The sequence below is a fragment of the Cotesia glomerata genome, linkage group LG1 (assembly GCF_020080835.1).
Source record: "Cotesia glomerata isolate CgM1 linkage group LG1, MPM_Cglom_v2.3, whole genome shotgun sequence".
NCBI classification, from domain to species: Eukaryota; Metazoa; Arthropoda; class Insecta; order Hymenoptera; family Braconidae; genus Cotesia; species Cotesia glomerata.
This window is the reverse complement of record NC_058158.1, coordinates 21,765,574-21,792,437: the sequence shown is the minus strand read 5'-3', so window position 1 is coordinate 21,792,437 and position 26,864 is coordinate 21,765,574. Positions and strand designations below refer to the sequence as shown.

Below are 26,864 nucleotides of genomic sequence, written 5' to 3'. Positions count from 1 at the left end.
TTGTTAAAGTCTTCATTTTTTCAGCAGCTTTTTTTCTGTGCTTATTTCGTAGATAAGTTTTTTTGCACTTCCCACTTCCTGGTGTTGCTACACACGTAAACGTTTAATCCTTTAATTTCTTTATCAGTGTACTTATCTTTATGTTAAAATTACTAAAGAACATAAAATCAATGATTATTGATAAATTTATAATTTACATTTGATTAGATAGATAGATAGATAAAAAATTTATTTGGCTCTGGAACCTAAGCTCCCTCAAAGCCATCAATAATTAAATTACATTGGTTTACATAGGTTAAAAGATTACTTAACTAATTAAAGGTTTACAATTAGATTTAATTTCAAATGTTATAAAATCCAAATAGATTATTTAATACAAACAAATAACTTAATTTAAAGTCATAATAATTCTACAAGAAAAAATATTTAAATACGATCCAAAATAAAGATTGCAATTGTTAATTGTCATGTTCAAAAAAGTGATTGAAGCAAGCATTTTTAAATTCAACCAAATTATCTACAGCCACAGTCTCAGCTGTCAGTGCATTCCAGATACGTATGCCATGAATTAAGAATGAATTATCATACATGACACAATTAGCCTGCGGTATACGAAGATAGTCTTGTCGGACATCACCTCTACGCAGTGCTACAGGCAAAAAGTCTAGTTTTGAGCCGAATAGCTGCCGATAATTTAGTCGAATTCGAGTAACATGTTCATATTTTGGTACTTTATAGATAAATCTAACACATGAATTCAATTTACGCTGCATCTTTAATAATAATTTGTTTGATATATTCGTATACGCCGCACAACAATAATCAAAGAGAGGAATTATTAAAGTAGATACTAGCTTAATACGTAAACTTTCACTAAATATTTCATTGTTTATTTCTAGTTGTGCTAGAATACTCATAGCGCGATTGCACAAATTTGTTACTTGATTCTCCCATGAGAGAGTACTATCTATAGTCACCCCAAGGTATTTTACAGTGCTACTATAAGGAATAGCACACCCCTCCACAAAGATTGTGTCGGCTAGTCTGCACTCATCAATACTAATTTTTGCTCTACTTCCACAAATAATTGCTTTCGTCTTCGAAGGATTCATTTTTAGATGATTATTTCTGCACCAATCTGTGATTTTTATTATTTCACCGTTAAGCTTATTCACACAAACACTGTTTTGAGAAAGATGGCAAGAAAGGTATATCAGTAAGTCATCAGCATAGAATAAGTATTGGCAATCTAAACGTTTAGCTAAATCTGTGATGTATAGTGAGAATAATAACGGACCAAGCACACTTCCCTGAGGTACACCACTTACAATTTCTTCCCACGACGAGTTACCTTCGCTAGAGCGTACGGACTGCTTTCTGTTTGCTAAATAAGATCCAATCCAATCAACGGCTGAATTCGACATGTTCATAGATGACAATTTACATAATAATCTTTTGTGATTAACAGAATCAAAGGTCTTGCTAAAGTCAAACGAGATCGCAATTAAAACCTTTGACTCATTCACCGCTTGTCTTATATCGTCACAGAACTTTACAATGGCAGTCTGCGTACCCAAACCTTCACGAAATGCTGTCTGATATTCATCGAAGTAATTATTGTCATCGATATATTTAACAATTTGGTCATGAGCACATCGTTCCAAGGCTTTTGACAAGTTTGGCAACAGCGATATAGGCCTATAATCTTCACAGTTTACTGGATAAGCCTTTTTTGGAATAGGAATCACATGTGATAGCTTCCAATTCTCCGGAAAGACTCCTGTAGTTAATGACACGTTGAAGAGGTCTGTAATTGCTTGCTAAAAAAAAGGCAGCACATATTTATATGACTTGATAGAAAAGCCATCCGAGCCACATGAATTTGACGTCAATCTCATAATTGATTTTCTAACTGTTACTGTGTTCAATTCTGTGAAAGTTAATTAATCGCCATTATTATCAACCAACAATATGTCTGACGTGTCAACATCTGAATCGATGACATTACCCGACGCACGTGCAAAGAATTCATTTAATTCATTCAAGTCAACTTTTATAATAGTTTGTGATTTCTTCTGTTTAACAATGCCTAATCTTCTTAAATCATTCCAAAGTTTCCTCGAGTTTTTTGCATTAATTAATTTATTGTCAAAGTATTTTTTCTTTGCTGCAGTAATACATTTTTTAACCAATCGCCTGACGTTAGAGTACTCTTTATAAGCATAACCCGTCCTTCTGTAGATGCGATAAAGCTTATTTCTCCAACATTGGAGACTTCTAATATCATCAGTGAACCATGGAGCCGGTGGTCGACGCGGAACAACCAATTTTTCAGGCGCGATAGCATTTATAATACGTTCAAGGTGTGCATGTAAACAAGTGTTCATTTCATCAACTGAGCCCAGCTCCTTCAGAGTTTCATAATCAATATCTTCACACAATTCTCGCAGCTTATCATCATCAATAGCATTCCAATTTCTGAATGTAAAGCTGTTCAGCTGTTGTATTTCAACTTTGTAATTATAAGTCACAGAAATTAAGTCATGATCAGAAATAAATGGCTCTGAAGATTGTTCTGACGCCAACACCTTGGACAGATCATCCACAATGCAAACATCAATCCAAGAATTCGAGTTTTGTAAGTGATGAGTAGGAGCATACTCAACAATATGCAAGTCTAAACAATCACAAAACTTCCGCAGTTGATAACCATAAAAATTCTTTTTACTTAAGTCTTAATTTAAATCTCCAACAATAATAATATTATTAAATGGCACCATTATGTTTTCCATTTCCTCCTCTAAATCATCTAAATGTCCTATGTTAGGTGGTTTATAGACCACACCAACTAGTATCTTTTGCTTTGATGAACTCAATATTTCAACGAATAAGTATTCCGGATGTTTGTCTTCTGAGTTTGCTGAAGATGCAACATATTCAGCTTTAATATTATTTCGCACATAAAGAGCTACCCCACCTCCACTACGAAGATGGCAATCATGGCGATAAAGAGTGTGATGTGGGAGAGACACCATGTTATCAGGTATTAACCGATTCAACCACGTTTCCGAAACAGCAATTATGTCATAATTATGATCTCTAAAATATTCTTTGAAAATTTCAAAATGACACTCATTTCTGAGCGATTGAGCGTTTACATGACAAACTTTTAAATTACTTAATCGAGTTGAAGGACTCTGCGATGAGACGATGGACATTGAAGATGGTGAGGAGCAGTGATTTGTTATTGAATTAAATCCTGCAGTGGGCCTATCCCCACTGTAGGTCTCAACTTAACAGGTAGTTCATCATCTGCATACCTGACATTTACTGAAGTATTCGAAATCCAAATGTTTTTAGGATGAATTGTCGGGTACTTTTTACGGACCTCGAGCCGGAGCTTATACAGAGATGACGGATGCCTAAGATGAATATATATAGTAGCATCTGCATCGTGGACCTGAACGCCAGGCATCAAAGTACTAACTTTTACTTTGTTTTTTTTTTTTAATACCTTTAATGCATTCATCAACATGCTTCAAGCTATTGAACTTGACGCAAACACTGCGATGGCTCCTGTTACTCTTCCTACCCAAACGTTCCGCGCTGACAATCTCATTTTCAGTAACTGGTACTTTCAAAGCCTGCATTAATTGTACAACGACGTCGGGAAGCTTTTCTCCATCTAATTCAGGAAGACCAGTAATCGTTAACTCATCCGCAAGTGAACGTGATTTTATCTGCAGCATTCTAGCCTCCAAATCACCATCAGCAATATTTTTCGCAATAGCTCTAGCTTCTTTCAAAAGATTATTACCACCATCAGGTTGAGCTTCCTCAATTTAAGAAACCCTAGCCTCCAAATCCTTGACATTTTTCTGCAACATATCATAATTAGAAATCAGTTTGTCAACCTTGTCATTGACCGACTTCATAGTTTCATCAAACTTGTCCAACTTTTTTCCGAACTTAGCCACGTTCTTATCTACTCCATCTATTTTGTTTAACTTCTCAGAAATTTGCTTTAATATCGGTGACACATCAGTGACACAAGCCGGACAGCAATCCTTAACCTTAGCGGCCGCATGTGCCTTAGATGGTAAACAACATCGCACCTTCACACATGTGTTATGAAAATAGTGTTTACAATAAGCAGTTGTTTGGACAGCTGATGCGGCGTCACTGATGACCTTTAGGCACAATCCACACGACATAGACATTGTTACAAGAATTGTGAGATGGCAGCACAATATATAAACCAAACGCAAGATGGCAGCACACTGAAATTTTCTAATAGGTTAGCCAAAATAAAACTAACCTAAATCAGAAATTGCAACTGTTTTCTTTAAATACAAAATCCGTTCAGTAAGAAATACAAGCGATTATTATTTCAAAAAGAAGCCAGTTTTCGAAAATATAATTTAAATAAATTGTCTATATCAGTAAACCACAATATCATTTACAAATAACACACCAAATGCACCAATGCAAAAAAACAGATTAAATATAATTATGTACATAGCTTTACGTTTAATTATATGTATGTTCCTATATCAATTAGATCTGATAATATATAATTATATATAGCCTAGAATCATATATAGCCCTAGATGACTCAGGTCTAATTAGATCTACCCTGATAGCCACACTTTCTCTTCAAGATTTGGAATATCCGTGATTATAGTAAAATTAACGGAAAGTTTACGACAAGTCTTGCTGTTCCAGGTATTGTCGGTAATATGCTGTAAAATTGTACAGTAAGTATCAGAAAACTGGTGCCGTTTTTAGAGGGAAAGAAATCCGAAAAGTTTGCTCTACAATAAGTTGCTGTAAAGATACCGCTATATTTTTATGAAAAGTTATGGCTAATTTTGCTTTAAGTTTTTTCGGGTAAACCCATGACTGTAACTTATATGAAAATTGCTATTTTTACTTTTGATTTTAGATAAATATTTGTTAACAGTTAACGAATATTCATTAATCGCTAATAAATATTTATTAATAGTTAGTAAATTGTACTTAATAAATTACTTATTAATAACTGTTAACAAATATTTATTAACATTTAATAAATCGTATTAAATAAATAATTTATTAATTGTAAATAAATATTTATTAAATCCTATGATGTTAAAAACTCATTTATTAACAGTTAATAAAGCTTATTAAATATAAATAAATCCTTCTATCAATGTAATACTATACGGAAATTATATATAAGGTAAAAGACCCAGTTATTGACACTGGCCCAGTTGTTTGACACTTGAAATTTCATTCTAATTAAAAAAGTAAAATGTAAAACATAAAATGTAAAAGTAAAACACCAATTATCTTAAAATTTATAATTCAAAAATTATATTTATTAATTTATCAGAGTTAATTTGTTTTTTCCAATTAAAATAAAATTGCAAGTGTCAATAACTAGGTCAGTGCCAATAACTGGGTCTTTTACCTTAGTCATCTATAATTTTTTTTACTCCAGTAGGTATTTTTTAACTATAAAACATTCTTTCTTTTTATCTAAGAGTCTGTTACTCCAATCATTAATAATCTTTTAATCCATAGTATTTTACGGATGAAATAATAGGATCTGTATTAACTTATAAAAAAATTAAATTTTAGAAAAATTCATAGTTTTGTCAAGTTTAAAAATTGTTACCCAGGCCCTCCAGCAATACATAGTTCCATATGCTAAACAAATAATTTAATCAAAATTTAATTCTGATTCTACCGCTATTATTTTCTTAATTTTAAAGTAATTATAAATTTTAAAGCAACGGAACACCTTCAAAATTTTTTAGGATCATTTTTGCAATTTTATGTATGCATAGATAATTTTATAAATCTACATATATATATACATATATTAATAATTTATAAATTTAATAAATAGTATATTACACACCTAGGGAAGTAAAGTAAGAAATGTCTCAGATCACATGTAATTGTTGGCCGAGGCTTCGCCTCGGCCAACAATTACATGTGATCTGAGGCTTTCTTACTTTACTTCCCGTGGAGTGTATACTATTTTTTTGCTCGACGAAGGCAGAAAGCGGCACTTTCGTTTAGCGCAGCGGGCCGAAAGTTGACGCTTTCTGCCCGTCGAGCAAAAAAAATTTTGTTCATTACGAATCGATCATGTATACGATTTTTATTACTCGTAGTTATTACAAACTCTACTCTTTAAGTAAGTCTAGTAGGTAAATAGGTAATGAATCAGTCTTTCAAGCGTCAGGTCCGAGGTTCAGTTCCCGCGCTCACTGGATTTTTTTTGTATTTTTATGGAAATAATTATATATAAATAATTTTATATAATTATATCTAATTATTTATATCTAATTATATGTAACTATATAGGGCCATTTTTCATATAATTATGGAAAATTATATATTATCTTTCTTACCCGGGATACAGATAAGTTACCTATTGAGAGTACAAACGTTAAAATTTTTACAATCTGCCACATCTACAATTATTATCTGCAATTTTATGTCAAGTTTATACCAAGACTTGTGCTACAGTTTATACTGGAAATTTGATGACCAGTTTCGGCAACAGATTGTCGACAAGTTGAAGTACAATTTGATGTAAACTTTCGGTAAGTATTGGCTATCAGGGTAATTATATATAGATTTATATATATATATATATATATATATATATATATATATATATAAGCAACTTTTTTTTTCCACTGCGGTAAACTTGAAAACTACTGGACCGATCGGCATGAGACCGTGACCATTCGACGTGGAATTAATTGTAGAAGGTTTTAGGCTATTAATTTTTTAAATTCCATCAACCCTTTACCATTTTTTTCAAATTTATGTGGATAGTCATTTGTTTCTGCTAATAAAACAAATGAAAATCACTTCTTTATATTTGAGCTCACATATACCGGCAAAATGTCTAACGTCACTTGAACGTTTTTAAATGCGTTTCCACACACCTTCCCACGCATCCACTCACGCACTCCCACGCATCCACCCACACACTTCCATGCATCCACCCACGCATCTACAACATTGTGATATGAATTATTGTCTATGGCAACGGTTTTGTCAATCTATTTTTATAAGTCTAACTAAGTATTAACCTTCTTAAAGTTGCAAAAAATTCATAATCTATTTGTATATATCTACATATAAGAGACTTTCTATAGATATAGTCACTTATCATGAAATCTCGGGAATCTTTTGCCATTTAGAAATCAGCTGAGAACGGATTTTAAGAAATTCCTCCCCGAAAGAGGTTTGCGGGGGCGTTAACAATAAAAAATTCCCGTTTTTAAACTATAGCTCCTATAGACTCCAAATTTGGTAGGAATCTTCTGTAAGAGATGTAGAAATAGTCTATGAACAAATTTTACAATAAATCACCCCACAGGAGGTTGTGGGGGGGGGGGTATTAACAATGAAAATTTTTAATTTTCAAGCTATAGCTCCTACAGATTCCAAATTTTGTAGGAATTTTGTATAAGGGATGTAAAAATAATTTATAAACGAATTTTACGATATCCTATTCCGAGGAGGATTGCGGGGGCGTTAACAATGAAGGATTCCCGTTTTTAAACTATAGCTCCTATAGACTCCAAAATGGGTAGGAATTTTCCGTAAGAGATTTAAAAATAATATACGAACGAATTTTACGATAGCTTACCTCACAGGGCTTTGCGGGGGTGAATGTTAACAATTAAAATTTTTAATTTCCGAGCTATAAGCTCTTATAGATTCCAAATTTAAGAGGAGTCTTCACTACGTGATATAGAAATGATCTAAGAGCGGATTTTACAAACAATCACCTCCAATAAGGATCGCGGGGGTGGGTATTAACGATAAAAAACTTTAAGCGCTTGGATACGGAATTAGCGGGTAGTTGCAGTGATGGCCTTTAGGGTCAATAGTTTTTCAGATTTTTTTCTTCGTGTCAATTATTATTAATTTTTGTAAGAAAGCCACGGAAATGTTATAATGACTGCACATTGAAAGTAGTAATTAATATTAGTTGGAAAAATCACATTGATAAAAAGTACAGTCTAATTCAATGGAATTTGGAATCAGTGTAATTCAAAACAATGTCGATGCTTAGAATTCTATCCGCGGGGCATATTTATGTTCATACAAAAGTAAAAAAAAAAAGGAGAATATTAAAAATAAGAATAAAAAAAAAATTAAAATGAAACATAAAATTTTATTTATTTCCTTTCACAATTCGCCCAGCGAAGCAGGTGGGCAGGAACAGCTAGTAATCATATATAGCCCTAGGTAACTCAGGTCTTATCAGATCTAATTATATATAGATTTATATATTATCATATATAGCCCTAGGTAACTCAGGTCTTATCAGATCTAGTTATATATAGATTTATATATAATCATATATAGACCTACATAACTTTGTCGGATCTAATCATATATAGAGTTACATAAAACATACTTATAATATATGAGTTTATATATGATTATATATTTTTATATAAGAATTTAGTGATAATCATATATATTCGATATATAATCATATATAAATATATATGATTAGGCGAATTCATTTTTTACCGGGATGAGTGATACTAAGAATAAATTGATATTTTTTACATTATACCTCCTATAGTTACATTCCTAAACAAGAAGTGCAAAAGGAAAGATATTCGGGTAGACACCATATTCAAGTTATCTAACGACCAGGAATTCTTTATCTACGATCGTTTTGCTGATCAAAAAACAAATAGATTAAGTTTTTGTTGCGGAAATGAAGTAGATCAAGATGAATAAACTTTTCAAACGTTTGCAGTAGAACGTGGAAATTTGGCTTAACTTTCGTTGCAGTCTGTAAGTATTTCAACTACACGGAAAAAAAATCATATAAAAAATTACAATAGTAACATCGTAATCCAGGACTAGTCTTTGAATATCTTAACTTCTATGATTTCATATTTTGAAAGTTACTACTTACTCATGAATTTTTAAGATGTTAACATCGTAATTATCACAAATAATGTGAGTAATAAATAATATGAAAATTCTTACGATGTTGCCGTTTACAGAATACAATTTGAATTATTGAAAATTACAATGTTATATAGTAAATTCTTTTTCCGTAAGAGCAAGTGAATAAGGACGCATACTATTTGTTTTAATAAAAGAGAGAAAAAGTCCAGTAATTTGCGACGCCACCACCAAAAGATGACCAACTACTGTATGGAAGGTCTTATTGTGTGATTAAACAGAACTTCTGGATATTTCCTCAGATAGAGTAAGAGGATAATCCTTGAGCTAGTAACGGAAGAAAACCGGGTTTGATTCCTCGGTGATTCGGAATTATTTTTTCGGTGACTGAAACTTCTTTTGAATTTGATTGATAGAAAAAATATTATTATAGTAACATCGTAATTTTTCTTGTAGTGTATAAGAATGTGCGAAAGGTTAAACAGTACAATTCTATGAAAAAAATTTACGATGTTGCATCATATAAATTATGATGTTTCAGTTCTGGTCCTGCACTACAATGTCCTATACTAAAAATTACCATGTTCTCATCGTGATTTTTCGTATAATTTTCTTTCCGTGTACACTTACCAGACTTTTAAGCGATTCATTAAATATGACATTGAATACTCGATTAAGATCAAAAGATTTATAGAATTACCATCAGCAAATTAAGCAAAAAATAACTAGTTAGTATGAATAAAAAATTTGGAAAATTAAATTATTAACGTTTCATTACTCACACAGGTAGAACTAAAGAAGTACTTAATTATTGCAATATAAATAATAAGCTGTTCCATGACAATTGACTTGTTTGTGGTGTACAAAGTTGCCAATGTCTTAGGTTAGCATTGTTGGGATTAAGAAAATGTTTAAACAATTTAATTGTTAGTATTTCCCTGCTTATACAGGTAGCACTGAATGAGCACTTAATTATTGTGATATCAATAATGAGCTGTTCCATGTTAATTGACTTGTTTGTGGTGTTCAAAGCTGTCAATGTGTCAGGTTAGCATTGTTGGTATTAAGAAAATGTTCAAACAATTGAATTGTTAGTATTTCCCCGCTCATACAGGTAGCACTGAATGAGCACTTAATTATTGTGATATCAATAATGAGCTGTTCCATGTTAATTGACTTGTTTGTGGTGTTCAAAGCTGTCAATGCGTCAGGTTAGCATTGTTGGTACTAAGAAAATGTTCAAACAATTGAATTGTTGATATTTCCCCGCTCATACAGGTAGCACTGAATGAACACTTGATTATTTTGATATAAATAATAAGCTTTTCAATGTTAATTGACTTGTTTATGGTGTTCAAAGCTGTCATTGTGTCAGGTTAGCATTGTTACGATTGAGAAAATGTTTAAACAATCGAATTGTTAATATTTCTCTGTTCATACCTATAGCACTAAATGAGCACTTATTTGTTGTGAAATAAAAAATGAGCTGTTCCATGTCAGTTGACTTTTTTATGGTGTTTTAAGTTGTCAATGTGTCAGGTTAGCATTGTTGGGATTATAAAAATATTCAAACAATTCAATTGTTGAAATTTCTTAATTTATTCTAGTAGCACTAAATGAGCACTTAATTATTGTAATTTAAATAATAAGCGGTTTCATGTCAATTGACTTGTTTGTGGTGTTCAAAGCTGTCAATGTGTCAGGTTAGCATTGTTGGGATTAAAAAATAATTTAAACAATTCCATTATTACTGTTTTATCGTTCCTATGTGTAGCACTTAATGAGCACTTAATTCTCCTTTTGTTTTTAAATCTTGCTAACCGTGATATTTTATCTTATTTGATATTTTCATGTTCAGTTATTGTTTTTTCAGCATTGCTATTTACTAAAATAAAATAATATTTGTTCTAGATATCTCATCTACAGGCAATATCATTTCATTGTCGATCGTGAACGCACTTTTTGAGCACTAATTGCTAATATCATTGTTGAGAATATTAGCATAGATCTACTATTATAATTGACCGTTACAATGATAGCTTTATCAAAAGCTACCATTTGATAGATTTTCCTTTTATTCTAAACAGCATTAAATTCGCGATTTTAGCGCCAAAATTGCACTAAATGAGCACTAAATTTTGAGCAAAAAATTTTCAAATTCAGCCGATTTGACACTGTCTGCTTTTTGGACGTGGTAATCATTGGGTTGGCCAAGGCTGATTACCCAGTCTTGGCCCAAACATTGGCCAATATCGGTGCGCCAAGCTTGGTTGCCCAGTACTTGGCAGAGTAAGGCCCCGTCATTCAACTCTGGCGGTTCCTACATGGGTATTGGAAAAGATATATTTACGAATTCCCTCCAAATATTAATTTTTTTGATGACCCATTTGTCGTGAATGTCATTAATATTGCTGACAAATGTCGTAAACAAGACACTATGTTACTCTGTTTGTCAACAATTTCTCCTCTGACAGAAGCAAACCAGATCACAACTTCAAATGCCTTGTCTAGCCCTATTTCTAAATCAGATCCAAAAGAAAGTAAGTTTTATTGATAATTATTATTCAAAATATTTTACAAAATCTTAAAATGATATGAAATCTTCTTCCGCGTTGTCGTAACTCATTATTGTGATTTAAATTTGTAACGGGTTTTTTATTCCTGTTCATTGATCCCTAATTAATTTAATAAAATATAACAATGCTAGCAAAAATGATTCTAAATTAACAAGGGCGCCACCAGGATTTTGTATCTCGGTTCCTGGAACCGGAAACTAGAGCTGAGCTTATAATCTACAGGGAGAGAGAGTGGAGGAAGGTGATCTGAAAGAAATAAATTTTTATTTAACAAAAATGACCGGTATTTATTTAACAACAAAATAGAATAACAACTCGTGCCCTTGCACGTACATCACTCACTTACAACTAACTTAACACTACCGCTTGTTCTACCGCTGCACTACCTAACGGATTCTAAAGTGTATTAATTACTCTACTCGGCAAAACATCAACAAGTAGAGAATGTACACACTCACACACACATATCCCGCACGATCTTCACACACATAACCCACGCGTCTTCACACACACCCTGACTCTAATTTACTTTTTACTTCTGACTTATAAAATTAAATTCCAAAAATTACAACATTAATTTTTTATTAAAATTTTCAGTCATTAGCTCGCAATTAAATCGTAACCCATTTTGACAACTAATAATTTAATTCTCAAAAAAATCTTCACTAAAAACCGACGCTTGAATTTATTCCAAATTATCCACGACTTTAATACTCAACATTAAATAAAATTTTAGGAACAACATTGACGCAAAATTTTACTCCAATTTCAACTCGTAATTTTATTTCTTAAATTTTGAATAAATTCTTTGTAAAATTCTAACTAATTTTCTGGGACTTAATCCACGCCGTTAAATATTTTTATAAATAATTCCAATAAAATAATACTTTTAATTTTCAATAGTTCAATATATAAATGACCACGTGGAATTTTTCGATTTATAAATAATTAATAAAACAATTTGTCTCAATAAAATAAATTCACGAAAAATTATCCACGGGTAATTCGATCTCAATTGCGTCGAAGTTCAGTAGCCAATTCTCAATAAATTATATTAAATAAATAATACTTTCTTGTAACAAATAATATTAATAAACGATAATTCAATTGTTATAATTTATAATAATAGTCCAGTTGTTAATATTGTAAATTGTTGCGTAGTGAAATTCACAAAGGAATTTGCGCGCTCAAAATGGACGCCGTTGTTCGTAGCTGTGTAGCACGTTTTGGACCTCGGGTACCGAATACTGTGTCATGTCGATTGAAACCTTCTCGATGTTCAGAATTTAATTAATAAAATAAATTTATTTAAACCAATCTAAGATGTTAACAATTATCAATTGGCCAAATTAACAAATCAATCACTCACGACTTCCAAACCCAAGAGGTCTAGAACATTCTTCGGGTATAAGATCCCCAGGAAGAATGCTCAAACTGCTAACGAACCAAATCAATTAAAATAATTAATTGTTATTGAGCAAATTATTATAAACAATTGAATTACCAAAAAATTTGATTTAATGAGAAGTAGTAAAATTGATGAGCCGGGTATATGACCCCCTTGGCTCATCAAAGGAATCAAAGTCTCAATACCTGTGTAATTTTTGTGCTTTGGAAACTCAGGCTTCCTTCTTTGGACTGTTTTGGCTAGCGATGTTACTGCGTTGGTCATTGCACTACTTCTGACTTGTTGCCTCTACTCAACTGACCAAGAAACCCAAAATTTCCCCCACTTAATACTAGTCGGGTCCCGAAGACCGAGACGCGCCAGTGCTGCGTCGACTAATTAACGCACGAGTGCGGATTTACCGTCACAGGGTAATTTACCCTGTTACAAATTGTAGTTGCAATAGAAATGGGGGTTTCTTACGTGCTCGATAAACAAAATGATAGCTGTTCGAAAACTCAAAGTAAAGCTATCTTTCATAGAAAAATGACAGCATATTAATCTTAAGGGGGCATTCTAGTCTAGAACCATGAATTTCAGGTAATTTTTTGAAGTGCCGTAAAAAAAAGGCAATCAATATTTTTACCATCCATTTTTTTATAAGTTATTTATTAACATTACAAGAATACAGAAAAAAATAAAAAAAGTTTAAAATTCAAAAAATTAGCAACTGATGAAGTGGGAGGGCCTCAAAAAATTGGCATGTGACCATACCCACGATTCCAACCCTCCTAGCAATCGAATATAAAAAAATAAAAAATATTATTTATTTAGAGTAATGTTGCTATGGCATGAACTAGGGAAAAGTTGAAAAAAAATTTTTTCACAAAATGGTGACTGCCTGAAAAAAAAAATTAGGAAAACGGTTGGCCCTGAAGGCCATCCCTGCAACTTCCCGCTAATTCCATACTTAGGCGCTTAAAATTGCACCAATGACGTTTTTGAGCTCTTCGAGCTCAAAAATACAATTTATGGGTTATTTTGAGCTCTCCAAGCTCAAAGAGATTGTTTTCCTATGCTTTTGAGCTTTTTAGCTCAAAAGTCTGATAGGGATTTGATGACACTATTTTTTGAATTTTTAAACCGCAATAACTTTTGAATGAATAAGCCGATTTTCACGCGGCTGGCAGCATTCGACGCAGTTTTTCAAGCCTCACAAAGAATCTTAAATTTTGAATTGATCGCGCTACAAATTTTGGAGTTATTCCGAAAAAACACTTTTTTCGGTTTTCTTTCGTTCACGATATTTCTCGAACGAATCAACCGATTTTGACCGAACTGGTGGCGATCGACGTGGTTTTTTAAGGTTAAGAGCTGATTAGTTTTTGGAATTGAACCATCAAGCCGTTTAAAAGTTATTCCAAAAAAACCACATTCGAAAAATTTATTTTTTTCAGTTTTTTGAAGATTTCTCTAAATCTATTTATCTGAATCGGTCCAAATAGTTTTCAAAATCTAAGTTTGGTCAAGCCCTTTTGAATGGCACCAACCGCGATGAAAAAGTTCAAAAGTTATAAGCGGTTCACATACTTTCACACACACACACACACACACACACACACACACACACACACACACACACACACACACACACACACACACACATACATACAGACACCGCGACAACCTCGCGGGGATAGTCAGGGAAGCTTCCTGTGACCTTCAAACGTCGAGATCTGATAAAAACTCGGTTTTTGCAAAACGGGGTGAAAACAATAACTTCCCGATTTTTGAAAATCTTCGATTTTCGTAGCGGGAAGTTAAAAATTAGGAAGACGGTTGACCCTGAAAGGCCATCCCTGCAACTTCCCGCTAATTCCATACCTGGATGCTTAAAATTGCACTTATGCCATTTTTAAGCTAGCTAAGAGATAGCTTTTCTATGCTTTTGAGCTTTTCGAGACCAAAAGTCTGATAAAAGTTTGATAAAACACTATTTTTTGAATTTTCAAATCGCAATAACTTTTGAATGAATAAACTGATTTTCAAGTGGTTGGCGGCATTCGACGCAGTTTCTTAGGCCTCATAAAGGTGAAACTTGTTGCATATGCCGATGATGTAGCAGTAGTGATTGTCGCGAAATACTTGGAAGATATTAATCTGGCTTTCGATATCACATTTAGCCGGATTAACCTATGGATAGAGATGATGAAGTTGGAGTTAGCCAAGCACAAAACTGAAGCTGTGCTCATCACCAGCAGAAAGATCGTAGAAAACATCAAGCTAAATGTCGGCGAGCAGGAGATCGCATCGCAACCATTTATCCGATACCTGGGGGTGACGCTGGATGCCCGACTGAACTTTAAGCAACAGGTCGAACACGTAAGTACTAAAGCATCAGCGGTGGTAACTAGTCTATCAAGACTGATGCCGAATGTTGGAGGCCCGAAGCAGAGCAGGAGACTATTGCTGTCGTCAGTAGTCACATCAGTGCTCACATATGGAATATCCGTTTGGGCAGACGCGCTGGAGACCCAAGAATCATGGAGAAAAGCCGAACCCGTCTACTGATTAAGTGCACTGAGAGTTGCAAGCGCCTTCCGCACAATATCCGAGGAGGCAGTGTGCGTCATTTCTGGAAATCTGCCTCTTAGAGTCCTAGCTGAGGAAAGACGGAACCTATACCACCGAAAGAGGTCATCTACACTGAGCGCTAAAGAACTGAGAACTGAAGAGTGACAACATAGTATAGCAAGATGGCAACAACTATGGGATGCTGCGGAGAAGGGAAGATGGACTCATCGACTTATACCAAGGATTGACGTTTGGCTTAACCGGAATCACGGCGAGGCCAACGACTATCTGACCTAGATGTTGTCAGGACACGGCTGTTTCCGGGAGTACCTTCATCGCTTTAAGCACGATAATTCCCCAGAGTGTCCGTCTTGCCCAAGAGTTGCTGAAAATGCGGAGCACGTTTTCTTTGAGTGTCCTCGTTTTAACCCACAGCGTGATGAGTTAGAGAAGATCCTGAACAAGAAAATCACACCAGAGTCAATAGTAGAAGAAATGCTGTCATCCAAAGCTGCCTGGAACGCCACAAGCACGTTTACCACCGAAGTGCTTACAGAGCTGCGTTCCATTGAAAGAAAAAGGGCAAATGACAGAAACTAGAAGGAAGGAAAAATAACACCTTAGCCACCAGAAGGAATAGCAGTAGCTAGATCCTCCCCTCACGAAGTAATGCCTGACGGCGGTTTCCATGAGGGATTTGAGGAAAGAAGAAAAGGGGTTTAGGGTTTAGTGGGTGGGGGCGTTAGCGTCGAGTTTTAGTATGGCGCTGCGTCGAGTCGCCACATATCCAGGCCGAACAGCTATGCCTGGAATCCGTAAAAGGGATTCACCCCCCCTAAGTTAAAAAAAAAAAACACACACACACACATACATACATACATACAGACATAGTGACATCTTCGCAGAGATAGTCAGGGAAGCTTCCTGTGCCCTTCAAACGTCGAGATCTGATGAAAACTCGATTTTTTCAAAACGGGGTAAAACCAATAACTTCCCGATTTTTGAAAATCTTCGATTTTCTTGGCGGGAAGTTAAAAAGTATTTTTTGTACTACTTTTTTTGACTTTTTCGATTTTTTGAAAAATAGTCAAAATTAAAATTTGGGGATGACTGTAGTTCATGCCATATCGACATTACTCTAGATTAATAATCTTTTTCAATTTTTTTATTTCCGATTGCTAGGAGGGCTGGAATTGTGGGCATGGTCACGTGTCAATTTTTTGAGACCCCTCCCCCCACTTCATCAGCTGCTAATTTTTTGAATTTTCAACTTTTTCTGTATTCTTGCAATGTTAATAAATAACTTATAAAAAATGGATATTAAAAATATTGATTGCCTTTTTTTTACGGCACTTCGAAAAATTACCTGAAATTCATGCTTCTAGACTAGAATACCCCCTTAATTATTTTCTAGTCTCACTTTAATTTCTTTTTTATGATTACTTAAAAATTTGTACATATTTAAAAAATTAATTTTTCTTTGGGTTTCTGAAAATAGTGAATTATGACGTTGACAAATCAAATTCATAATCAATTGACTTTTTTCTTTCTTCAAATAGGTTCCAAAACATTACTTTAAGGAAAAGGAAGATAATGTAAATAAAATCTTTTAATCCAAATGAAAATCGAATATCTTATAGTTTATAAACTCAATATAATTAACGGTAAGTAATTGTTGATTCCAGGTTGAAGTAGCTCTAAATGCTAAGTTATTTATGAAGAAAGAAACAAAAATCGGAATTGCATCACTTGCTGAAAATAATTGGCATGTATCAGTAGAAGAAACACTAGAAGAAATACTCGGTGAAGATTTAATTTACTTTTCAGGCAAAGGGAAAGAACAAGACTCACGTTCAGGAATTGGTCATGAACTCGGTGCACCTAGTTTTTAAAGGGTTATTCCGTAGAGTATTATCATTTTCTTGTTGTTCTAGTTAAGTATTTTATATCAGAAGATCTATTTTAACCTCATCTTTATTTACATACTATTGAAGATTTTTAATTTTTTCCAGACTCAATTTTTAGAAATGCATACTTTACAAATGTTTTAACGAGCGTAAATATTTAAAGGAAGACCCGGAAAAAAATGAGGAAAATAATTTGAGTAAGTCTAAATACCAATGGCTGTAAACATGAATACGGGCAGGCAAGACGAAGAGGGCGGGTAAAACAAATAATCGTTCCAAAATCGCTGGTCGGTCGATAAAAAAATTTTAGACTGCAATCTATCAATCTATTATGTAACTAGACCTATCGTTTTTTATTGCAGTCTGAAATTTTTCTATCGACCGACCAGCGATTTTGGAACGATTATTCGTTTTACCCACCCTCTCCGTCTTGCCCACCTGTACCCTACTTGATCAATGTAATTGTATTGACAAGTCAAAGTTTAATTGAATTTTTTATTTTACAGATAAACCGAAAATGAAAAAATCAGTTAGTCTGAGCACAGAAACGAATAAAAACCTACCCAATCAACTACAATAATGACCAACTCATAGTCCACTGACTTTATTCTTACCCGCTGTAGATACTAACTTGCTAGTGGAATTTTATTGTTCTATTTTATGTAAAAAAATCCGTAGATTACGAAAATAATAATAAAAAAGTTCAAGTCCTCCGCGTTTTTTAAATGAATAATATGTAATGAATAATAATAAAATTACACTAGGGTCGCTGAGACACCGTGTATTTTCATCAGATAACTTATATATATTACTGTAAAGCCCTATTACTATTGGTATTGTATGATAGGCCGAAAAATTCTGAATTTTTAGTAACTATGAATGTTCCTTGATAGCCACCTTACCTATAACTTACTGTCAATCTACGTCCGCAATTCGAAGCAAACTTGACGGAAAGAGTTGGCAAAGCGAGCGATTTCCTATTAATTACCTATAACTTACTCTGCAAATAGACGTCAAAACTTGCTGTACAAGTAAGGTGAAAGGAAATTTAACTACAAATTTGATTGTTAACTTGTATTCAAGTTGCGGCCGTAGATTTCCGTCAATTTGCTTACAACTGTTGTTGAGTGAAGAATTACCGCCAAATTGATGTATAAATTAACCGTAACTGCTGGGAGTCAACACTGAGAAAGCACTGGCTGTCAGGGTTGTAAACATTAATTTGTTGATTGATAATTAAAAGTAAATGCTAATTAATCAATAAATTTAAAGTTTCAAAATAACACTTGTAAAATTTAAATTTTATATCAGTGAATTTTTTTATTTTTAATTGGTATTTTTATTCTCTTTTTCCAATTATTAATTTTAAATTTCACTGAACTGTAAAAGATTTTGCCAATTATTAAATACTAAGATAATTTTTAATAAGAAGACAATAAAACTGTAAGTAGATTTTTTTTTCAATTTTCTATTATTTTAAAAATACTATAATACTTGTATGTAATCTTTTCTTATCATTAATTCATTAAATTTCTATGTCAATGAATATTGACATTTCAAATTGCAGTGGATGAAAACCACTGTGTCCGGGCTCGCGCACGCCACCAACCTCAGTTACTGTTGCTTTGTTACCGACCGCATGATGGAATGTAAACAATTAATTTTTTTTTTTTTTTCATTAATTCTTTTTGCGAACATAATAACCTGCAAAGGGTTCATTTTTGTAGTTCCTAATTCAGAATTTTCCGCTCTTTAATACAATACCAATATTAATAGGGCTTTACAGTAATATAAATAAGTTATCTGATGAAAATACACGGTGTCTCAGTGACCCTAGTGTAATTTTATTATTTATTTAAAAAACGCGGGGGAGTTGAGCTTTTTTATTATTAACTTCCTGCTAAGAAAATCGAAGATTTTCAAAAAATCGGGAAGTTATTGGTTTTACCCCGTTTTGCAAAAATGAAGGTTTCAACAGATCTCGACGTTTTAAAGCCCTAAGAAGCTTTCCTGACTATTTTCACGATAATGTCTGTACGTCTGTGTGTGTGTGTTTATTTTTCTTTTCTTAGGGGGGTGGGGAATCCTTTTTACGGATTCCAGGCATAGCTGTTTGGCCTGGATATGTGGCGACTCGACGCAGCATCATACTAAAACTCGACGCTGACGCCCCTACCCACTAAACTCTAAACCCCTTTCTCATCTATCCTCTGATCCCCCATGGTACCGCAGTAAGGCATTTCTTCGCGGGGGGAGGAATTAGCTACCGCTCTTCCTTCTGGTGGCTAAGATGTTATTTCTTCCTTCTAGATTCTGTCTTTCGCTCTTTTCCTCTCAATGGATCAGAACTCTGTAAGCACTTTTGTAGCAAAAGTGCTTGTGGCGTTCCAGGCAGCTTCTGACGACAACACTGCTTCTACTATTGACTCTGGTTGGGTTCTCTTTTTCAGAATCTTCTCTAACTCATCGTGCTGTTGGTTGAAACGTGAACACACAAAGAAAACATGCTCCGCATCTTCATTGACCCCTGGACAGGACAGGCACTCTGGGGTATCATCGTGCTTAAAGCGGTGAAGATACTTCCGGTATCATCCGTGTCCTGATAACATCTGCGTTAAATAATAGTTGATCTCACCGTGACTCCGGTTGAACCACACATCAATCCAAGGTATGAGACGGTACGTCCACCGACCTTTCTCTACAGCATTCCACTCCGGTTGCCATCTTGCGATGCTGTGTTGCCGTTCTTCCATTCTAAGTTCTTCAGGGCTCAGTGTGGTTGACCTTTTTCGTTGATATAGGTTCCGTCTTTCCTCAGCTAGGACTCTGAGAGGCAGAGTACCAGAAATAACACACACTGCTTCCTCTGATATTGTGCGGAAGGTGCTAGCTACTCGTAGGGCACTCAGTCGATATACAGGTCCAGCCTTTCTCCATGATTCTTGCGTCTTTAGTGCGTCGACCCAAATGGATATTCCGTAAGTGAGCACCGATGTGACTACTGATGACAATAATAGCCTCCTGCTCTGCTTTGGGCCTCCGACGTTCGGCATCAGTCGTGCGAGACTAGCCCTCATTACTGACGCTTTGGCACTGACATGTTCCACTTGCTGCTTGAAGTTGAGTCGGGCATCAAGCATCACTCCCAAATATCGGATATAAGGTTGTGATGTGATTTCTTGTTTGCCGACTTTCAGCTTAATGGTCTCTACCACCTTTCTGCTGGTAATAAGCACTGCCTCAGTCTTGTGTTGCGCCAGTTGCAGATTCACTGCGTCCATCCACCGGTTAACGTTCTCAAAAGTAAGATCGAACATATGGTTTATCTCATCAAGGTGTTTGGCAACGATCACTACGGCTACGTCATCTGCATATGCTATGAATTTGACGTTTCTTGGCAGAGTTAGTCTCAATAAACCGTCATACATAATGTTCCACCGGAGCGGGCCTAGAACTGAACCTTGTGGTACCCCTCCAGTAATATCATACTCCTTCGGACCGTTCTTCGTGTCATACTTCAAGACCCTGTTTTCAAAGTAGCTTGCTACGATCTTAAGTAAGTATTCTGGTACATTCTTCTCTTGGAGGGCCTGCATGATGTATTCCCAATTGGCGGAGTTGAAGGCGTTTCTGATGTCTAGAGTCGCCACCAGGTAATACTTTTTCGTTCCACCCTTCAATCTGGTTCCTGCGATTGCTTCCTTGGCCGTATCAACAACCAGTTTGATTGCGTCCAGGGTTGATCGTCCTTTCCGAAATCCATACTGATTGTCTGCCAGGAGTGGGTCGACTACTGCTTCAATTCTCTGGTGAATTATGCGTTCAAATATTTTACCCGCTGTATCTAGCATGCAAAGTGGGCGGTAAGATTGCGGTTCATCCGGTGGCTTTTTCCCTTTAGGAAGCAGCACTAACCGTTGCTGTTTCCACTTTCGAGGAAAAATCCCTTCTTTGAGGCAGGTGATGTAAACATCCAGGAATAATTCCAGTGCTGCCTTTATAGCTGTTTTTAAGGCAATAAGCTCGCGTTGCTGCGGAAACAGCGCGGTAACGATTCTCTGCAGAAGTTGTGGGCATGTGGATGCCGGCATTTGTTTGACTTTTAGGAGAGTCATGACCACCTTGTACGGTCTAGCCCACAGGTCTTCGTCCATCTCGTTGATGAGCTCTTTCCAGCATTGCCTCTTACTATCCTTGATGGCTTTGTTCAATGATCGACGGGCTTTTTTGTACTCTGCGACCAGAATTAGGTCGTCGATAGCCACGCTGGGATATTCTTCTTTTCTTTAGACACTCTTTCCGAAGAACGCTGATGTGGTCGTTCCACCAGTGTACTGCCGGGCGTTGGCTTATGCTGCGTTTCCGGACCATACTTGCGTCACAGGCCTGGACAACTCTTTTCATCAGGTCCTTGGTCATTTCTTCTGCGGATCCAGTAGTAATCGGTTCACTATTCAGGGCTATTACCAATGTGCTTGTGTCAAAAGACTTCACTTTCCATCTAATGGTATTGAGTGACTTGATTGGTCTTCTTGTATTCCGGTCATGTGATATTTCCCAGAGAATTGCTTTGTGGTCGCTGGCTGTGTAGATATCCATCACCTTACAGTCGTATTTCCCACTGATGAGGCTGCTGCTGACGAAAGTGAGATCTACAATAGAGCTTGCTTCTCCTTTAGTGTAGGTTGGCGTATCACCACTGTTGAGCTGGACTACATCTAGTGTAGTAAAAGCTTCTAGTAGTGCTTTTCCTCGCGCATTGCTCTGCTTGCTGCCCTAGTCTACTGCCCAGGAGTTGAAGTCACCGGCAATCACGACTGGATAATACTGCTTGGCGTCCTCGGTCAGTTTGTCCAAGAATTCAGTGAATTCAACAATGGATAGGCTAGGTGGTGCATAACAGCTGTAGAAACGGATGCCGTTAACTGTTGCTGCTACAAAGCCGCGATTATCATTGTTAACTACACTCTGGAAGGGATGCTTACCACAGGACCAGATGACAGCCTTGGCGGTGCTGTCAGATTCTCAAGGCTGGGTATTCAGGTGTCTGTATGGCTCTGCTATCATTACTAAGTCTAACTCTAGTTCTCTTGCTGTTTGCATAAGCAGATCATGTGCAGCTTCGCAATGGTTTAGGTTTAGCTGCAATATCTTCATGTCTGTTTGTTTGTTATCTTCTGGAGTGCCTCTTTAAATACTGGGCACCTGGATGCGCCGGCATGATGGGCCGCGTTCTCCGCACTTTGGTCCGCGTACAATACACATTTCGCTGGGTTTTTGCATTCAGCAATCGTGTGTCCCTCTTGTCCGCATCTAATACATAGCTTAGACCAATCCACATTGCTCTTGCACTGGGATCCATGGTGTCCAAAGTGCCAGCACTTGAAACATTGGATTGGTCTCCTCGTAGCTTTGATTCGGCAGTTGGCCCAGCCGATCCGGACTTTACCGCTTCCTGCCAATATCTTCCACGCTGCAGCTGCTGCTAGTGTCACAACAGCTGTCTGAGTACCTCTGCAGGCCTTACGAATCTTAATTGTCCCTAGTGGTATCTTGCAGGTTTCTCCGATTACCGTTCGCAAGGCCGCCTGAATATCCTCCTTGGTTGTGGTATCGTCAAGATCTCGGATTTCAACGTCTTCCTGTGGTCCTTTGCAGATTACCTTCGCGTCTTCTTGAAGGATGCCCGCGATGGTCTTCTGTAAGGCTTGGCCTCGGTCAGTGCTCTTCCTCGAAAGCGTAATCAGCAAGCTCCCGGCCCTAGTTCTTTGGATCTTATCCACTGTAGTACGGACCTGTTCGTCGGGGACGTCCTGCTTTATTCGCTTCAGGATCTCAGCATACTTTGCCGTCTCTGCTGGGCGGATGATCAGTGCGTCCGGCCTGATCCGTTTGCGCGGTTTTATCCGCTTAGGCTCTGGCCTGGGCTCCTTCGGCGGTTGCTTCTGGAGCTTTTCTTTTGGTTGCTCTCTCTTGGACTTCCATGACTGGACTTTTTGCCACTCATTCACCTCCTTTTTTTCCGCCGTTCTGTGTTACCGCGTTTTTCGGAGGACTTGGTTTAAGGTCCTTCTTCGACAACTGACTCGACGTCACCCTCGCTACCTGTGTCCATCTCTTCGACAAACGTGTCGGCTTTTGCAGGTGAAACCGCTGTCGCACTCGTCTTCATCACGACATTACCGTGTTACTGTTGGATGTCCTGCCACTCTTTGTCCAGTTTTTTGAATCTTCTCAGGGCACTGCAGATGTTCGTCGACTTCGACTTGATCTCCTTGTGGACATTTTGCTTGGTTTGGAGAAAGTCCTGCAGTCCACTGACTAGCTTCTCCAGATGTACCGGAGCATCTGTTCTCTTCATCTTTGCACTAAGTAGCAGTGCGTCTTGCTGGGCATGAGGCCCGTTTTCACTCTTGTTTGTTTCCTGTGAATTACTCATACTTTTTGATTTACCAGCACATCGCACGGAGTGGAGCGGGTTGCCATAACTAGGAACGGGTGTACCCTCGGAGATAGTACTCCTACCCCAGCTCCCTGAGGCCTAGCCGACACTTAGCCAGTCCCGGAATACACGGACGGACTAGACTCACTCGGAGCGGTGAAGATTCCGATCTCTAACACTCACTGCGTACTTCCTGATCAAGGCCCGAAGTGGCTGGATCCTGATCCACTGCTGCAACTTACACCTCGGCAGAGCAAGCTCACATCAGCCGTGGTCTGCATCATCGGAAACTACGATACAGGTTCCGGTCACTCCCAGTGGGTCACAGAAGAGAACGATCGTATTGCTAGGTCAGTTAGTGTAACCAACCCATTACAGGGGAGTTTTGTCCACGGGAGCTTATTTTGTTTGGTTATTTTACTTGGCTCCTACCCGCTGTACCTCATCAATTAAGAGATTAAGTGTCATCCAAGGACAGCGAGCATCCTCCCATCCGCTCAGGGAGACGCGTCCGGTAGCAGTTTCTCCTCAGCCCCGAATGTGTGTGTGTGTGTAAACCTCTTATAACTTCTGAACGGCCAAACCGATTTGATTGTAGTTGATGTCATTCGAAAGGTCTTCGCCAAACTTAGATTTCCTGTAAGTTGGAACCGATTCGGACCAGTAGATTTCGAGAAATTGCAAAAAAAGTGGAAAAAAAAGTTTTCTTTTTCATTTTTTTCAAATATCTCCTAATTGGTTGAACCGATTGACCTCAAAAACTTATCAGCTCTTAACCTTGAAAACCTGCATCGATCGCCACCAAAAGCGTCAGAATCGGTCGATGCGTTCGTGAAATATCGTTGTCGAAAAAAATCGAAAAAAGTGTTTTTTTGTAATAACTCCGAAATTTTTTATTAGATCAATTCTTTCGTCCTAAATTACTCATAGAACTCAAAAAACTACATCGATCGCCGCCAACCGCGTGCAAATAGGTTGATTCATTCAAAAGTTATAGCAGTTTCAAAATTAAAAAAATCGTGTTTTATCGAACTTTGATAAGATTTTTGAGCTCGAAGAGCTCAAAAGCATAGGAAAGCTATCTCTTTGAGCTCCGAGAGCTCCAAATAACACATGAATTGCATTTCTGAGCCCGAAGAGCTCAAAAACCTCATGAGTGCAATTTTAAACGCCTAGGTATGGAATTAGCGGGAAGTTGCAGGAATGGCCTTCAGGGTCAACCGTTTTTCTAATTTTTATTTTCGTAATCTACGGATTTTTAAAATAAAATAGAACAATAAAATTCCACTAGCAAGTTAGTTTCTACAACGGGTAAGAGTAAAGTCAATGGACTATCAACTTATTTTCTACTTAATCTACTACAATTGATTTTTCTTTTTTTTTTTTTTTTTTCAAAATGTACTTCAATTGTTATAAATCGATATATTTAATTTTTTATTGTGAAAAATACATGCTTATTCTTGTGATTACAAATTATGAAATTATTTTCAGAGCATAATCATTTTTAGAAGTCTTATAAGTTTCTCAGAAAATATCGTGGCCAACAACAAAATATCTTTTTTTCTATTTTTCACATGACTAAGTATCTGAGTATAAATTTGTAATAGTTTTCACTTATTTTCTGATGAAAACAATTGAAAATCGTGGTGTAGGCTCATATAGGTTCATGACAGCTGATGGAGGGTCATGTAGGTTCATTTAGGCTCAATATTCTGACTCGAGTAGAAAACAATTTTTCTCAGAATAACTAACAAAAAGGTTACAATAACAATTCTCCTAAAAATAAATAGGGAAAGAGGGGGGGGGGGCAAAATGGGCCCCCTAAAACTTTCAATATCCAAAAATATTTGGGGGCAAAATGGGCCCCCAACATTTTCAACTTTTGAACTGTTTGGGAGGTATAATGGGCTGATTAGAATTTAAAAACCAGAGAATATTTTTCAGTTAAACGCGTTCTAGAATTTTTTAATTATAGAAAAAATTATATAGGTAAAGTACGAACTATGTCGCGAGTTAAATAACAGCATTATTGACAATATTTTTTATTAAAAAACTATTTATTTTACAGATGCTTCCGTGACTATTTTTGCGATGGTGTGTGTGTGTGTGTGTGTGTGTGTGTGTGTGTGTGTGTGTGTGTGTGTGTGTGTGTGTGTGTGTGTGTGTGTGTGTGTGTGTGTGTGTGTGTGTGTGTGTAAACCTCTCACAACTTTTGAACGGCTGACCGATTTCATCGCGGTTGGCGCCATTCGAAAAGGCGTGACTAAACTTAGATTTTAAATATCATTTGGACCGATTCGAATCAGTAGATTTCGAGAAATCTCAAAAAATCTACAAAAAAAAATTTTTTTGAAATGTGGTTTTTTTGGAATTACCTTTTAATGGCTTTACCGAACAATTTCAAAATCTAATCAGCTCTTAAGATAAAAAAACCACGTCGATCACCGCAAGCCCGGTCAGAATCGGTGGATTCGTTCGTGAGTTATCGTTGTCGAGAAAAAACCGAAAAAAGTATTTTCTCGGAATTACTTGGAATTACTGGCTCGATCAATTTAAACTCAATGATCTTTCATGGGGCTTTGAAAACTGCGTCGAATGCCGCCAACCGCGTGAAAATCGGTTAATTCATTCAAAAGTTATTGTCGTTTGAAAATTCAAAAAATTGTGTTTTATTAAACTGCTATTAGAGTTTTGAGCTCAAAGAGCTCAAAATGACACAAAAATTATATTTTTGGGCTCGAAGAGCTCAAAAACGTAATGTGTAACTTTGAGCGCTTGAGTACAAAATGAGCGGAAAGTTGCAGGGATGGCCTTTAGAGTCAACCGTCATCCTAATTTTTAACTTTCCGCTAAGAAAATTGAAGATTTTCAAAAATCGGGAAGTTATTGTTTTCACCCTGTTTCGCAGAAATCGAGTTTTCATCAGATCTCGGCGTTTGAAGGTCACAGGAAGTTTCCTTGACTATCCCCGCGAGGTTGTCACTAAGTCTGTATGTATGTTAGTATACACATATATTAGTATACACATAAAT

The 26,864-nt window shown here is 36.3% G+C and overlaps 1 protein-coding gene across 1 annotated transcript in view; it reads left to right on the top strand.

Annotated features, from left to right (window-relative positions):
- LOC123263996 overlaps positions 1-26,864 on the top strand; it is a gene marked incomplete in the record, with an annotated part of 337,741 nt that overhangs the window by 84,934 nt on the left and 225,943 nt on the right. Inside the window, 2 exon segments of the mRNA XM_044727045.1 lie at positions 17,043-17,078; positions 17,169-17,587.